Genomic DNA, 18,223 nt, shown 5'->3' on the forward strand with positions numbered 1-18,223 from the left:
CTCAAGCATTTTTGAAAGTAGGCCAGGGTCCACATTTAATATATTCAGTAGGCTATAGCTACCAACTCATCAGTGAAACTGAATCATCTAAAAATGTTGGTGTTGTGTATACCAGTACCACGTTAGATGGGAATTTCTGAGTCCCTGCCACTCCTGCGGTCTTGTAGATACTTACCAAAATCAGGATTCAGTGTTTTCACTGCACAACATCCACATCCAGAGTGGCCCTGATGGTCTTTCTAACTTCTTTTTTTAATCAATTTTAAAGAGAATGGAGGCCAAGTGCAGTGTTTTATGCCTGTAATTCCAGGACCTTGAGAGACCAAGGAAGAAGGATCACTTGAGCGCAGGAGTTTGAGACCAACCTAGGCAACACAGTGAGGTCTCTTCTATAAAATAAAATAAAATAAAATAGTAAAAATAAGCCAGACATGATGATGAGCACCTGTAGTTCCAGCTACTCAGAGGTTAAGGTAGGAGGATTGTCTGAGCCCAAGAGGTTGAGGCTGTGGTGAGCCATGATAGTGCCAATGCACTCGAACCTGGATGACAGAGTGAGACTCTTACTCAAAAAAAAATGCATAAATAAAAACAATTAAATGGAAATCGAGTATCTCCTACACATTTATAGCTAACATAGTTCCTCTTTTAAAAGACAAATATCTCTATGGAGGAATTGGGCCTATGAGGCACTCACATTTTAGAAACAGAGTCTGTATTCAGACTCTCTTGGATTATTTTGCTTTCTCTAGATCTCCTCTTGCCTCCTAATCACTGGTAAAAGAAGGTTTATGGGCACTGGATTAAGAGAGAACTTTAATTGTGCAGCTAGAACAGTTTATGAAGTATGTATTGTGATCTCATAACTTGCGCTCAGTAAAGAGACTAGACTTGGGTGTCAAACACCCAGACATATACCCTTGCTGTGCTGCCGCGCACGGGAGTTGGTCTCTCAGGGTCTGTTCCTCTAGAAAAATACCAGTAATGACAGCCACTCATCCTCCACAGACAGAGTGGGCATTCAGTGAGGGTTTGCAGAAAGAAGGGTTATATAGTAAGGATTAAATTAACTTTGTAAATTAGTCGCTAAAATCTGGAAGAAGCAGAGTCGTGTACATCAGAAATAATGCAAATATTGGGGCCTAGGGGTTTTCTTAAGCAGGAACTTAATGCAGATAAACGAGCATGGCACGCGGCAATGTTCAGTAAAATACCCGTTCTTTATATTTCTTGCAGAAAGGGGATACTCATATGTGCAGTGCTCTATACAAGCACAGAGCACCCTGAGAACTAAGTGATGGCTGAGGAAGGGTATCAGCAAGTTTGGGAGAGGTTGCTCTCTACAAAGCCCAAAGTCATATAACCAACATTTTGCAGTTTCAGTGATTGGAACATTTACTTACAAATGCTCTTGTCGTACATGGAGTGTATTTCAATGTGACTGAAACACTCATATATTATTATATATCTATGTTTTTTTGCTATTCTTATTTTGCTAAAAAGAAATCAGGGCACACTCCAGGGTATAACATCTGCAGCAGAAGCCCATATGTGCTGTTTATTTTTATGAATCAAGCACTCTGTTTACAGTTATTTGCTCTTAATTTGAGCCCTGAACTAGAATTCTTTCTTTTGAAGATATCTAGTTAATTATAAGAGCACATGAACTAGAAGACTGAAACACATCCCGGGAATATTATTACGTATGGTTGTAATTTGTGTCAAAAGCAACTTATGTATTTCTTTTAATCCATAAGACAGAAAGACAGAGTCATCTGTATCAGAAAAAGAGTAGGCATTAGATTGAAACATAGAATTCTTCTTCAACTGCTAGCAAATTATGACTACAACTGGATCCCCACTTTTTGTGTCTATTGAACATCGATTCAACTCAGTTGAGCTGAGGCCAAAATTACCAGTGACATGAATACACACAGGCATAAGAATGGGAACAACAGACACCGAAGACTCCTAAAGGGGAGAAGAGAGGAGGGGCATAAGAGTTGAAAACTCACCTACTGGACGCCATGTCCACCCACTGGGTGTCGGACTCCATAGAAGCCCTGGCCTCATCCACACGCCATATACCGATGTAACAAACATGCACATGCACCTCCTGAATATAAAATTAATTATTTAATCAAATTAAATTAAATGAATAGATTGAACGAATCCAGAAACATGCATTAATTAATCAATTATAAATAAATAAATAAAATTACCAGATACACACTTATGATTTTACTTTAAAAAAAAAAAAAAAGATATGTATTTTGATGATTAAACAAAAATGTCACCCAGCAATGAATCTTAACTTTAAGTCTGGCTTTTTTTCCGCTGGTTAATGATTTCAGGTGGTTCATAATCTATTGATTCTGATTTTCCTGATTTAGCACCATTCTCTAAGCGTGCTCTATGCCTTCGGTAGGACTACTTTTAATTATCAATATATCAGCGAGACCCCAGTTCCTATTATGCTCATTTTCTTCAAGGGGAAAACCTCAGCTTCTCAGTCATAGATTCCACTTAACTCCAGTCATGTTCTAAGTGTGCTTTCAAATATCTGCTCCACAACTCCCAGTAGGTGTCTGAGCTTGCCAGACATATATTCTGATTTATTTTTGGTCTGAAAATTCAATCCTGATTACAAGGAGAACTGAGAAAGAATATGTATCTAAACTTTCACCACCACTAAAAAATTAAATTCTAAACCAAATGCAAGAGTGAGGGAAATCAAATTTTGAAATATTGGTCTTGTTTTTTCTTTAATTTTCTAAATACTTAAATATTTTTGTGATGAAAAATTCCTTAATAAAAATCAATACTATGTTTACCTATTACTGTACTGCCTTGATATCCCTGAATGATTTCTCAGAATTATACAATATAAAGATTTTTATGTACCCCTTCTGTTCAAAGACACAGCTCAAGTGACACCTCCTCCAGGAAGCTTTCCCAGTGCTCTCTACTCTGATTGAGCTACCATTCTACCACAGCCCTTACCAGGCTGTATTGCATCATCTGTTTACTTGCTTCTTGAGGATAAGGACCATACTTCTTTTTTAGCCTTATTTATTTATTTATTTATTCATGTTTTATTTTTATTTTATATTTTTTATTTTTAAAATGTGGGATACAATTTAGGATTAGGTATGCAAATGTTCATTACGCAAGTACCCTTGTTGATGAGATGTGCCCTCCAATCCCCTGCAGTTTCCCACTACTGCCAATTCTTTTCTTAGATAATTACAATAATTGTTCAAGGTCCATGTATAAGTGAGAACGTGTGCTACTCAGTTCTTTGTTTCTGTAATACGTCACTCGGTACTACATCCAGCTTACTGTGAAGTTCATAATTTTGTCCTTCTTTATAGTTGCACAATATTCCACTGTTTATATGTACCACATTTTTTTATCCAGTCCTCTTTCAATGGGTAGGAAGGTTGGTTCCATGTTTTGCTATTGTGAACAAGGCTGCAATAAACATAAGCATAGTATCTTTTTCCTTTCTTTTTACTTTTAAATTTTTTATTTTAAAATTGTGGGGTATAATTCGGGGTTAGGTACACAAGTTTTCATTCCACATGTACCCTTGTTGATGAGATGTGCCCCCCAACTCCCTGCAAATTCCCACTGCTACCAATTCCACCCCCACCCCCACCCCCACCCTACTCTGGCAGTTTCCCACTGCTGTCAATCCTTTTCTTATAGTTACAATAGTTGTTCAAGGTCCACTTATGAGTGAGAACATGTGATACCCAGTTCTTTGTTTCTGTGGAAGATCACTCAGTGTTATAGACTCTAAGTTCATCCAGGTTGCTGTGAAGTTCATGATTTTGTTCTTCTTTATGGCTGCACAATATTCCATTGTGTATATGTACCACACTTTTTATCCAGTCTTCTTTTGATGGACAGCACAATTAGTTCAACGTTCTTGCTATTGTGAACAATGCTGCGATAAGCATATGTGTACAGGTATCTTTTTTATAGAGTGATTTGAGATCTTCTGGGTATATTCCCAGTAGGTTGATTACAGTATCATATGGAAGGCTGATTTTTAGAACTTTTAGAAATCGCCACACTGTTTTCCACAGAGGCTGTACTAGTTTACACTCCCACCAACAGTGTAGAAGTGTTCCTTTTTTGCCACATCTTCTCCAGCATCTGTTATTTTTTGAGTTGATGGTGGCCATTCTGACTGGAATTAGGTGGTATCTCAGTGTAGTTTTAATTTACATATCTTTGATGACTAGTGAGGCTGAACATTTTTTCATGTATCTGTTGGCTGCTCTTATGTCTTCTTCTGAGAAGTGTCTATTCATATCTTTTGCCCATTTTGTAATGGGGTTGTCTGTTTTTTCTTTTCAGCACGTTTGAGTTCCTTGTAGATCCTTGATGTTAGTTAGGCCTTTGTCAGACATGGAGTTGGCAAATATTTTTTCCCAGTATGTGGGCTGTTTCCCTGCTCTCTTGATGGTTTCTTTGGCTTTGCAGAAGCTTGTCAGTTTGATGAGGTCTCACTTGTCTATCTTATCTCTTATGGCATGGGCACTTCGGGTTTTGATCTGGAATTGGTTGCCAGTTCTAATTTCCAAAAGGGTGTCTCCTGCATTTTCTAAGGTTCTAATAGTTTGAGGTTTTATGTTTAGGTCTCTGATCCATTTAGAGTTAAATTTCGTGTATGGAGATAGGTAGGGGTCCTGTTTCAATCTTCTGCATGTAGTCAGCCAGTTTTCCCAGCACATATTTACTGAATAGGTCCTCCTCTCCCCAGTGGTCAGTGGTGAAGGCTTTGTCAAAGATGAGTTGGTTGAGAAACTGAGATTTTGCTTCTGGAATCTCAATTCTACTCCAATGGAGTAGAATTGAGATGTCTGTTGATGTATTTAATTACATTTATGGTCTTATGAATGTTGTTGATGTATTTAATTACATTTATGGTCTTACGAATGTCTGTTGATGTATTTTATTACATTTATGGTCTTACGAATGTTGAAGCAGCTTCACATCCCCGGGGATGATGGCTACTTGGTCGTGGTGGATGATTTTTGAGATGTGTTATTGAATCCGGTTTGCTAGAATCTTGTTGAGAATTTTAGTATCTATGTTCATCAAGGATATTGGCCTGTAGCTCTCTTTCTTTGTTGGATTTTTACCTGGCTTGGGTAGCAATGAGATGTTAGCTTCATAAAATGATTTGAGGAGTGTTCCATCTTTCTCAATTGCCTGGAATACCTTCAATAGGATCGGTATCAGTTCCTCCTTGTATGTTTTGTAGAATTCTGCTGGAAAGCCATCTGGTCCAGGGATTTTTTTTTTTTTTTTTTTTTTTGTAGGTAGTTTTTCTTATGACATAGTCAATATCCTGGATTGTTATTAGTCTATTTAGAGTCTCGATTTCTTCTTGTTTCAACCTGGGGAGGTTTGTGATATTAGAAAGTCTTCCATTTCCTTGAGGTTTTCAGGTTTGTTTCCATACAAGTGTACATAATAGTCTCTGATAATCTTTTGTATTTCTTCAGGGTCAGTTGTGACTTCATATTTTTTGTTTCTGATGGGGTTTTTCTCTCCTTTTCTTAGTCAGTCTAGCTAAGGGACCATCAATCTTATTTATCCTTTCAAATAACCAGCTTTATGATTCGTTGATTTTTTTTGTATTATCTTTCTGTTTTCTGTGTCCTGGATTTGGGCTTTCATTTTGATGATCTGGATTTTTCTACTGAAGTGGGGATTTTGGTGGTCTTGCTTTTCCAGTTTCCTTAGGTGACTTGTTAGGCTGTTAATTTGTGATCTTTCCATTTTCTTCATGTGCGTTTATAGAGATATGAATTCCCCTCTTACTACTGTCTTCATGGCATCCCAGAGGTTTCTTCATTTTCATTTGTTTCCAGGTATCTTTTAATCTCTGTTTTGATTTCTGTGTTGACCCAGAAATTGCTTAGCATCATGCTGTTTAGTGTCCATATCTTTGTGCACTTTGGGGGAGCTTTGTTGGTGTTGATACTTATTTTTATTCCACTGTGGTCTGAGAAGGCGCATGACAAAATTTCAATCTTATAAAATTTGTGTAAGTTTGATTTATGGTCAAGGATGTGGTCAGTCTTAGAGTATGTTCCATGTGGTGATGAGTAGATTGTATATTCTGTGGTTGTTGAGTGGTGTGTTCTATAGGTATCAATTAAGACCATTTGGTCAAGAGTCACATTGAGGTTCTGGATCTCCTTGCTGATTTTTTCTCTCAATGATCCATCTAGGGTTGTGAGTGGGGTGTTAAAGTCCCCAGCTATGATAGTGTTGGAATCAATATCTTTTTTAAGTTTGCCTAGAAACTGATTTATGAAAGTTGGTGCTCCTATATTGGGTGCATATATGTTTAGGATGGATATTTCTTATTAATGGATTGAACATTTTATCATTATAGAGTGAAGTTCTGTATCTTTTTTAATTTTTGATAACTTAAAGAGTATTTTATCTGATACTAAGATTGCAACTCCTGTTTTCTTTTGTGTTCCGTTTGCTTCTTATCCTCTTACTTTGAGTCTATGAGTGTCCTTTCTGGTGAGATGAATTTTTTGGAGACAATATATTGTTACCTCATGATATTTTATCCATTTGCCATTCTATGTCTTTTCAGTGGTACGTTTATTGCATTCACATTCACGCTAAGTATTGAAATGTGAGAGTTTAACCCTGTCATGAGAGTCTTATAGAGTTGTTGTTGTTCCTGTTTGTTTGTTGTCTTTCTTTTGATTTTTGGGTTGATTCATGTGTGTTTTCAATCTTTTTCCTGCACTCTTGTGAAGAACGCTATTGTTCTTTTTTCTCTTTCTTCAGTGTTTAATATTTTCATAAGTGTTTCTAGTAGAACTGGTCTAGAAGCAGTGTAAGTTCTTAGGGATTGCATGTCTGGGAAAGATGTAAATTCTCCCTCACTGATGAAGCTTAGCTTAGCTTAGTCTTGGTTGAAATTGTTTATCTTTGAGAACTTTAAAGATTGGACTCCACAGTCTCCTAGGCTGAAGTGTTTCTGTAGATAAATCTGCTGCTATTTTAATTGGTCTTCCCCAGTAGGCAGTAGTCTGATCTTTTTCTCTTGCTGCTTTTAGAATTTTTTCTTTTACACCTACTTTGTTCAGATTAATTACTCTGTATCTAGGAGTTGGTCTTCTCATTTGTTGTCTTACAGGGGTTCTCTGAATCTCTTGTGTTTGAATGGTAACATCACTGATGAGATGACGGAAATTTTCTTGTATAATTTTATGGAATGTTTGTTCCAGGGTGGTCTCTGTCTCTCTTTCTGCCTTGGAAAGTTCAATTATTCTTAAGTTCATCCTCTTTAAATAATTGCTCATCTCTTGAGGGTTTTGTTCTGTCTCTTTACACTTCTTTTCTATGTTTTTGACAGTATGGGTTAGTTCTATATTTTGGTCCTCAAGCTCTGAGATTCTTTATTCTGCTTGGCTAATTCTGCCTTCCATGCTTATCAATTTGTTATTTATTTCATTCGTGGTATTCTTTACTGCTGTCATATCAGTTATCAATGCCTTCATATTTTCCTCTTGTCTCTCCTCAATTCTATTTATTCTGTCTATTAATGTCTTGATATCTGGGTTTGTAGTTTGAGACCAGTCATTCTGGGAACTCTTTATTGTTTGCATTCTGAAGTCTGTTTTCTCAGTGTCTGACCACCTAGGAGTCTGTGTAAGACCCATATTCTTCTTTTGGTTTTCTTCATTTGTGTTGATTTTCCTCCCTCCCACTTTTTTTTTCCTTCTTTAATTCTGTTGTTCAGGGATGGCGAGGTTTGTTTTACTTCTGTTTGCTCAATCTCCTATTCTTCCTTATGTGGATCCTCCGGCTTTGTTCAATTCTGAAGCTGGACTGTGGGTTGGAGGTTGTACTTTTTGCAGTTTTGAGATTTAATTGAGGGGGAAGTTGTGATTTAAAAATCTATCTGCAGATTCCAGTATCCACTGACAGGTATATGGGCACCCTGGAACCCACTTCCCACTGCCTTACAATCTGTCCATGCAATGGGGGTATAGGTTTGCTCCCTGAAACCAAAATGAGGTAAAAAAAAAGGAAAATATGGAAAAAGGAAGGAGAGGGACAAGGGGAAGGTGGAGAGAGAGAAGAGTAAAAGGGAAAACAGATGTACCAACTAACAAATGAAAAGAGACACAAAGACAGAAAACAGTAAAAAAACCAAAACATACAGACAATCATATGAACACAGAAACCAACAAAAACCTCCCTATTGATGGACTCTTCCCATACACAAACAGGAAATCTAAAGAAAAAAAAATCAGTAAAATGACAGAAACAAAGCAATTATGAAGACATTATAAAAAACACCAAGAGGAAAAAAACTAAAACAAAAAACAAACAAAAATGAGCAAAACAAACAGACAAAAAATAAAAACAAGGAACCAAACTCACTCTGAGGTCATTCTTATAAGTCAACTCTGATCTCTAGCTCTCAACGTAGGCTGATAGGGCTGCTCACAGCTTAGGTCAGGTGTCCCAGGCCTACTGTGGAAGGAGGATGGATCAGATCTGGACTCACCTGGCTTGCTGCCTGTCAAGTCTGCCACTTGGATCTGACCTGTCTGTGTCTGATCCAGCATGGGAGAGGGACTTCTGTCTCTCCCAGTTTGATGGGTTTACTTTAGGTCCCAAGTTGGAGGCTGGGTGGAGCTGGGTGGAGCTGGGTGGAGCTGGGCGGGGCCATGCAGGTCTCTGCCTGGTCCTGGGACAAAGAAAATGACTGCGATTAGCATTTCTTCACTGGGCATGGGGTTCCTCTCCTACTCTCCCCAGTCTTCTCTCTACACTGATCAGATCCAGGGCTCTAGCTGATTTGCTATAACAGATGATGTTGTGGACCAGGCACCAGGTAATGAAAATCAGTTGAATTCAGCAGACTCTTCTCAGGAGAGTCCTGCAAAGAGCAGACGATCTTGCACACTCGCACCTTGAATCTCAGGGCAGTGGGGGCTTACAGTCACCTTCAGAGGGAGGACCAGGGTGCATGAACCTAGTCTTCCACCAGACAAACTTTCACTCTCCCACCAGCACACAGCTACTCACACAGAAAGTCTTTATGGACTAGTGCTTTTGCAGAGACTGTCACAATCTGACCCATCTGGTTGCCATCTTGTCCAAGATGTAAAAATCCCCTGTTTCTACATCTTAACACTGTGCTCAGCATTTCAAAAACTGTTTATACCAATTACTTGGTAAGTTAATATATTCGTGATTGAATTGAACTGTTATTTCATATGATGACCTTCAAATCTATGTTCTGAACCCTGAACTCCCTTTATGTGACCATATTGTCAACCAAGAGCTGTATGTATCTGCTTGGGCATACCATTGTCACCTCAAAACTCAAACACCTAAGAATAAATTTGTCATCTCCTTGCTATGCACACCTGTATGGAAACAAACTTGATGGCATAAATGAAATGGAGGACTTTCTGACATCACAAAACCTCCCCAGGTTGAACAAGAAGACAATGAGACACTAAATAGACCAATAACAAACCAGAAAATTGACTCTGACATAAGAAAACTACCTACCCCCCCAAAAAAAAACCCTGGACTGAATGACTTTCCAGTAGAATTCTACAAAGCGTACAAGGAGGAGCTGATACCAATCCTATTGAAAGTACTCCAGGCAATTGAGAAAGATGTAACAGATGTAATTCTTCCCAAATCATTTTATGAAGTTAACATCACACTGATACCCAAACCAGGTAAAGAGTCAACAAAAAAAGAACTATAAGCCAATATCCCTTTTGAATATAGATGTAAAAATCCTCAACTAGAGTCTAGCAAATTGAATCCAAAAACACATCTCAAAAATCATCCACCATGACCAAGTAGGCATCATCTCCAGGATGCAGAACTGGTTCAACATTCACAAGACCATAAATGTAATTAAATACAGCAACAGATGTAAAAACAAGATACTCATGATTATATCATTAGATGAAGAAAAAGGTTTTGATAAAACCCAGCATCCCTTCTTGATTAAAAACCCTCAAAAACCTAGGTATAGAAGGAATATACCTCAAAATAGTAAGTGCCATCTATGATAAACCCACAGCTAGCACACCACCAAATGAACAGAAACTGGAAACATTTCCCCTGAAAACTAGAACAAGACAAGGCTGCCCACTATTACCCTTCTTGTTCACCATTGTGTTGGAAGTCCTAGCTAGGGCAATTAGACAAGAGTTGGAAATCAGGGGTATCCAAATAGGAAAAGAAGAAATCAAGTTATCCCTCTTTGCTGATGATATGATCCTATATCTTGAAAATCCAAAGAAATCTGTCAAAAACCTGCTTGCACTGAAAAAGGACTTTGGCAAAGTCTCAGGGTACAAAATAAATGTGCAAAAGACAGTTGCATTCTTATACACTAACAACAAACCAAATAAAAAGCAAAATTCCATTCACAATAGCCACACAAAAAATGAAATACCTCGGCATCTTCCTAACCAGAAAAGTGAAAGACCTTCAAATGAGAACTACAAAACACTGCTCAAAGAAATCCAAGAAGACACAAACAAATGGAAATATTCCATGCTCATGGTAGGAAGAATCAACATTGTTTAGATGTCCATCCTACCAAAGGCAATCTACGGATTCAATGCAATACACCTCTTCCCCTGGCAGTGTCCCATTAAGGTCAATCCCTTTCTTCTAGTATTATGACTGTCTTTTTGACAAGAAAATTTAAGGTAAATCCTTCAGCAAGAAAGGAAATGATACCAGACAAAATAGGGTTCCATTTCCCCTGAAAACTGGAAAAAGACAAGGCTGCCCACTCTCACCCCTCTTGTTCAATATTGTGTTGAAATTCCTAGGTAGAGCAGTTATACAAGAGAAGGAAATCAGAAGTATCCAAATAGGAAAAGAGGAAGTCAGGTTATCACTCTTTGCTGATGATATGATCCTATACCTCAAAAATCCAAAAGAATCTGTCAGAAACCTGCTTACACTGATAAAGAACTTGGGCAAAGTTTCAGGGTACAAAAATAAATGTGCAAAAGACAGTTGCATTCTTTTTTTTTTTTTTGAGTTGGAGTCTCACTCTGTCGCCCAGACTGGAGTGCAGTGGCCGCTCCCGGCCACCGCAGCCTCGACCCGCTGGGCTCCGGTGATCCTTCCGCCTCAGCCTTCAGAGTAGCCGGAATTACAGGCATGCGCTACCACGTCTGGCTGATTTTTTGATTTAGTGTAGAGATGAGGTCTCGCTGCCCAGGCGGGTCTCGAACCCGTGGGCTCAGGCAATCCACTCACCTCAGCCTCCCAAAGGCACGGGATTACAGGCTGAGCCACCGAGCCCGGCCGACAGTTGCATTCTTATACACCAACAACAAGCAGGTGGAGAACCAAATAAAAAGCACAATCCCATTCACAATAGCCAAGAGAAAGAAAGAAAGAAAAGAAATGCCTCAGCATCTTCCTAACCAAAGAAATGGAAGGCCTTCACAATGAGAACTACAAAACACTGCTCAAAGAAATCCAAGAAGACACAAACAAATGGGATACTATTCCATGCTCATGGGTAAAAAGAATCAACATTGTTAAGATGTCTATCCTACCAAAGGCAATCTACAGCTTCAACGAAATACCCATCAAATTACCAACATCATTCTTCTCAGACCTGGAAATGACAATACAGAAATTCATATGGAAACATAAATGACCACGAATAGCTAAAACAATCTTTAGCAAAAGAAACAAAGTAGGAGGTATCACACTTCCAGACTTCTTACTTTACTATAAGGCTACAATAATCAAAACAGCCTGATATTGGTACAAGAACAAGCATATGGACCAATGGAACAGGACAGATTCCAGAAGCAAAGCCTCAATTTCTCAACCAACTCATCTTTGACAAAGCCTCAAACAACAACCACTGGAGAGAGGAGAACATATTCAGTAAATGATCCTGGGAAAACTGGTTGATCACATGCAGAAGATTGAAACAGGATCCCTACCTCTCACCATACACAAAAATTAACTCTACATGAATCAAAGACCTAAATGTAAAACCTCAAACTATAAGAATCTTAGAAAATGCAGGAGACACCCTTATGGAAATTGGAACTGGCAACTCTTGATCAAAACCCCAAGTGTCCTACCATAAGAGATAAGATAGACAAGTGGGACCTCATCAAACTGACAAGTTTCTTTAAAGCCAAAGAAACCATCAAGAGAGTGGGGAGACTTCCCACAGAATGGGAAAATATATTTGCCAACTGTATATCTGACAAAGGTCTAACATCTAGGATCTACAAGGAACTCAAACATGCTGAAAGGAAAAAAACAAACCCCACCATTAAGAAGTAGGCAAAAGACAAAAGACATGAATAGACACTTCTGAAAAGAAGATATACAGGCGCCAACAGACACATGAAAAAATGCTCAGTCTCACTCATCATTAGAGAAATGCAAATCAAAACCATATTGAGATACCACCTAACCCCAGTAAGATCGACCATCATTAATAAAACAAACAACAACAGATACTAGCAAGGATGCAGAGAAAGAGGAACACTTCTACACTGCTGGTGGGAATGCAAACTAGTACAACTTCTTTGGAAGACAATGTGGCAATTTCTGAAAGAACTAGAGATTGACCTTCCATATGACTCAGCAATTTCCCTAATGGGAATATACCTGGAGTAACTCAAATCATTTTACCAAAAAGATACCTGCACACGCATGTTTGTTGCAGTTCTATTCACAATAGCAAAAACATGGAACCAACCATGCTGCCCATTGAAGCTGAACTGAATTTTTAAAATGTGATACACATATACAATGGAATATTATGCAGCCACAAAGAAGGACAAACATATGGACTTTGCAGCAACTTGGATGGACTCTAGTCTATCATACTCAGTGATCTGTCACAGAACAAAGAACAGGTACCATATGTTCTCACTCATAAGCGGACCTTGAACAATTATCATAATACTATAAGAAAGGAATTGGCGCCTTTCCACGCTACCCGCAGAGGGTCCATACGGTTCTCAATTTCCCTGGTAACTTAAAGAGAAACTTTCACAATGTCCGGAGCCCTTGACGTCCTGCAAATGAAGGAGGAGGATGTCCTCAAATTCCTTGCAGCAGGCACCCACTTAGGTGGCACCAACCTTACTTCCAAATGGAACAGTACATCTATAAAAGGAAGGGTGATGGCATCTACATTATAAATCTGAAGAGGACTTAGGAGCAGCTTCTGCTTGCAGCTTGTGCCATTGTTGCCATTGAAACCCCTGCTGATGTCAGTGTCATATCTTCCAGGAATACTGGCCAGTAGGCTGTGCTGAAGTTTGCTGCTGCCACTGGAGCCACTCTTATTGCTGGCCGTTTCACTCCTGGAAACTTCACCAACCAGATCCACGCACCCTTCCAGGAGCCCCGTCTGCTGGTGGTGACTGATCCCAGGGCTGACCACCAGCCTATCACAGAGACATCTTATGTTAACCTACCCACGATTGCTCTGTGTAACACAGACTCTCCTCTGTGCTATGTGAACATTGCCATCCCGTGCAACAATAAGGGAGCTCACTCAGTGGGTCCGATGTGGATGCTGGCTCGGGAAGTTCTACGCATGCGTGGCACCATCTCCCGTGAACACCTGTGGGAGATTATGCCTGATCCCTACTTCTACAGTGATACTGAAGAGATTGAAAAAGAAGAGCAGGCTGCTGCTACTGAAAAAGCTGTGACCAAAGAAGAATTTCAGGGTGAATGGACTGCTCCAGCTCCTGAGTTCACTGCTACTAAGCCTGAGGTTGTAGACCGGTCTGAAGGTGTGCAGGTGCCCTCTGTGTCAATTCGGCAGTTTCCTACTGAAGACTGGTCTGCAGCTCCCACTCCTCAGGCCACTGAATGGGTAGGGACAACCACTGAGTGGTCTTAAGCTCTCAAGCAACACAGGCTCTTAAGCAACACAGAAATAAGGTTGGTGGAAAATAAACTTGTTTCTAAGGAAAAAAGAAAAAGAAAAGGATTGGCACTAGTGGGAAACTACCAGGGGAGGGAGGGTGGGATTGGCAGTTGGAAACTGCCAGGGGAGGGAGGGGCACACCTAATCAATAAGGGACAAGGGTACCTGAATAATGAATATTTGTATACCTAACCCTGAATTGCGTCCTGCATCTTTAAACTTTATAAAGAGGAAAAAGAAAAAGAAAATAGGGTTCTACTTAAAGGAATTACAAACACTGGAAATTACAACTACATGGGTAAATATAATTGTTTCTAATTACTTCAATCTCTTTCAAACAAATTGGCTGTTTATACCAAAATAGTAACAATGGAGTATATATGTGTGTAAGATATATGACAACAATAGGACAAAAATCTGAAGGGAAGAAATGAAATGTTAATGCTAATCAAAATAAAGCTGAGGCAAAATAGATTTCACAGCAAATGATCCATATGAAAATTAGTAAACCTAAAAATACTCAAAACCAACTTTGAAAAAGAAATAATTATAGTAATAACACTACTTCATTTCAACAATTATATTTTTCTTCAACAAATATTGTTGGAAAAATTGGATGTTCATATGCAAAAACAAGAAATTTGGCCCTTACTTTATACCATATACAAAATTCACTAAAATATGATCATAGTCTTAAGTGAATAAACCAAAACTGTAAAACTTCTAGAAGAATACTTTCGTGACCTTGAGTTAGGCAAAAAAAAACTCTTAGATACAACAAGATTCATAAAATAATATTAATACATTGGACTTTATCAAAGTTAACCATGTCTACTATGCAAGACTCTATAAGCCACAAACTAGGAGAAATATTTTAAGTCATATATTGAATAAATGATATATTAAAAATATATAAAAAGTTCACAATTTAATAAGCAATTCCATTTGAAAATGGGCAAAAGATTTAAACAAACATTTCACAAAAGAAGATAGATGGACAGCAAATAAGTACATGAAAATATATTGAACATCATTACTCATTGGAGAAAGGAAAATGAAATTACAATGAGAGACAATCTTTTTTTAAAATCAAGAAAATGTAGGTTAATCTATAATGACAGAATGTAGAGAGAGAAGCCTTGGGAGAGAAGTGGTTGCCTTGGGAAGGATTACAGTACTACTTTAAGAAGTAACAAATATGTTCATTATCTTGAGTGTAATGATGGTTTTTCAGGTGTGTCAAAACTCACCAAAAGATACACTTTAAATATGGATATATCAATTATAGCTCAAGGAAGTTGTTATTTTTTTTAAAGGATTAGAATATTTACCAATTAATATGGCTCCAGTGACCTCTTATAGAATTGTGGAACATTTTGTGCTGAGTTCGAGTACCACTGCCTCATTTTACACAGTAAGAGGTATAAAACAGAGAGAATAGGAAAGTAACTAAACTTGGACTCTTCAATCAGATGCACTTTGGATCGAATCCAGGTTCTGCCCCCTTCACCTCTCCAAATCTTTGTTTTTTTCCCAACTGTAAACTGAGGCTGACAAAAGTTTTCCTTGGAGTAATTGTGAAGGGAAATTGTGAGGGTGTATGCTAAGCACTTAGCCAGCACATAGCATGAACTTAATAACTAAGTTATTATTAGGAAACTGAAGACCAGAGAGATGAAGTGACTTGCTCAAGGTCAACAGTTGTTCATAGCAAGAAAAACAACAGAGGGCCATGTCACCTGTCTCCTAGCTTTGCAACATCAAACACACTGCTTAACCACAAACGTGAAATCAAGAGGACCATAGGTAGAATATGGCACCAAGTAAATTCATCTGCAACACCAAAGAGTAATATAGTTGGTATCCAAAATTCTGCACAGTCAAACTAAGAAACTGACACAGACTTTATGTTGGGGCCATCTATGTGTGATACTAAACACAACACATTTCAGTTGGGATTTATGTGAACAGAGGCCAGAAAGGGGTAGTAAAACTCAGGGACTTCTATATCACTATCATGGATTCTTGATCTAAAAGCCCAAGAACCTTACAGGGTCTGTGTGCAATCTTTTAGGGACCTGTGAACCCCCTGAAATTTTATGAAGCAAAGCATATATACATTTTCTTTTTCTAGCTTTTATCACATTCTTAAGGAAGAAAAAAACCTTCCTAAAACATTAGGAGCTGTCCTTATAAGAACTGATTTTAAAGACAAAAATAAGTTGGAAAAAAATCATCACCATGAAGAAGTAATATTGAACTATAACTTAAAATGATAAATTTGATATATTTCTTTTGATTAAATGTGAAATGAAATCAATAAACAACACTAAAGCAACCTCTAGGGTTACAAGTAGAGAGAAGAGGCCACCAAAGTCAAGGTTCACACGTACAATTGGTCTGACTCTTTTGATCGGCTTAAGTAGTAGGCAGGTGGGCAATTGAGTCAAAAGAAAATTGGTTAATTTTTTACTACCCTAACCCTAATTAAATCTTAGTAAAACCCTTGTCTGTAACATAACCCAGAATTGTTCAAAAGAGGTTTCAATGGCTCTGGAAAACAAGGGTCATTCTCAATCGCAACACTTTCCAGGCTACTTTAAAAAAAAAAATCTATGAGGTTTTTCTAAATACTTATCTGGCACATGTATAGGGTAAATTCTTCGTAACATAAGAAAAGGAAAATACCCCCTGGAAAGGGGTCATGATTAAAGCTTATTTTCCTCATAATGGATAGTGAAATCAAAGTTTAAAATGCTTCTACAGAAGGGACTGGTGGCAGATGAATAATTAATGTATGGCAGCAATACGGAAATTTTGAAATGTAAATTTGATGCACAAAAAGTGGCATATTATGATAAGCAGGAGCAACAAGGGAGAATGGGTGGAGGCGGGTCTTTTGCTCAGAAACAGAAGAGAAAAAAAAAAACACTGCTCACTGGGCTTGCTGGGTTTTTCCTTTTTCAAAAAATGCAAACTTTCATTTGGACATAGACAACTGCTAGAAACTTTTGAGAGAGTGAATGGCAAGAAGTCCCTTTAACCAAAATCAGGTTCACTTATAGCTTTCCTGAGGGTTTCCTCTCTTAAATAAAAGGGGGGGGGGGGGCGGGGGAGGGAAAAACAAGAAAGAAAGAGAAGTTTACCACATCACTTTGATATGTGCTCTCCTACCCAGTTCCCCACACTTTCGATTTTCTTCCCATCCCCTTTGCTCCCATTCTGTTAGACTCTTTTTAAAAATCCATTCCAATTTTCCTCTAATATTTGTGTATAATTTTTCCTCCTTTTAACTAAGCCCCTTTTGAAATGCCTTCCTTTGTGTGTCTCCAGGCGGGGGGCAGGGTCTTTGCTCTCCTCTTTGGCCCAGTTTACAGGGGCTTGGGGCTTCACTGAGAGCTCTCAGGAGAATTGTGCAAATTGCACCGGGGCTTCCGTTGGAAGAGCCACTCATCCCGGCGACCCCGTGCTGTGCCTGAGTGCATCAAGGCCATGTCAACCCCTTGATGCTGCCTCACGCTGTGATCTTCCTTTGCACTGTGTCATATGTCAGGATGGGTTTTCCCACAATGCATTCTTTAGTTCAGTGTCAGGGAAAAAGAACAAATAATGTGCTCCTGTGGCAGCCAAACATGCTACCTGCAAGGTTGGGGAGTGGAACACATTTTCCTCCTCTGGAGTGAATTCCCTCTGCTGAAGCTGTCTTTTTTCTTCCCATTATTCTCACTTTCCCCACCCCTCTCCTATCCTGACTTTAGCTCCTCGGTAAAGTGCTTCTGCAGATCGGATCATTCATCCGGTAGGAAAATTTGGAATTGTGCACAACCTATATAAATGCATTGATCAATCTCTTTGTGTTCAATGTATTTACAGTAGAAATAGCCATGCGAGGTGTTCTATGTTGCCTGTAAAGAGCTTAGTCATGAAATCATGTGAAAATTTGCAGAGGGCAGAGGATTGATTCTCCAAGGATGGACCACTGAGAAATCATCTCTAAACACATGTCTATTTTTATTACCAGTTCATCACTTTACCTTTTTAAAAGATCATCATAAAGAACACCTCATTTGCCTTATCAAATAACCAAATGCCAATCCTTAACCTATCTTTCTGAGAAAGTCTTCTCTCTGGTGATTGTATTTGTTAACTGACTACACACAATCTCTTCTACACATGCCCATGCTGTAGTGTGTACAGCATTTAGAGGTGCTCATGCAAATTTCTTATATACCCTTGCCTGATAGACAA

The 18,223-nt window shown here is 38.6% G+C and overlaps 1 pseudogene; it reads left to right on the forward strand.

The window, feature by feature from the left end:
• The first annotated feature begins 13,088 nt into the window (after positions 1 to 13,088).
• Positions 13,089 to 13,948, forward strand: LOC103264756 (annotated as a pseudogene).
• The last annotated feature ends 4,275 nt before the right edge of the window (positions 13,949 to 18,223 follow it).

This window comes from Carlito syrichta, unplaced genomic scaffold (genome assembly GCF_000164805.1).
Source record: "Carlito syrichta isolate Samal-C Ts95f unplaced genomic scaffold, Tarsius_syrichta-2.0.1 Scaffold305715, whole genome shotgun sequence".
NCBI classification, from domain to species: domain Eukaryota; kingdom Metazoa; phylum Chordata; class Mammalia; order Primates; family Tarsiidae; genus Carlito; species Carlito syrichta.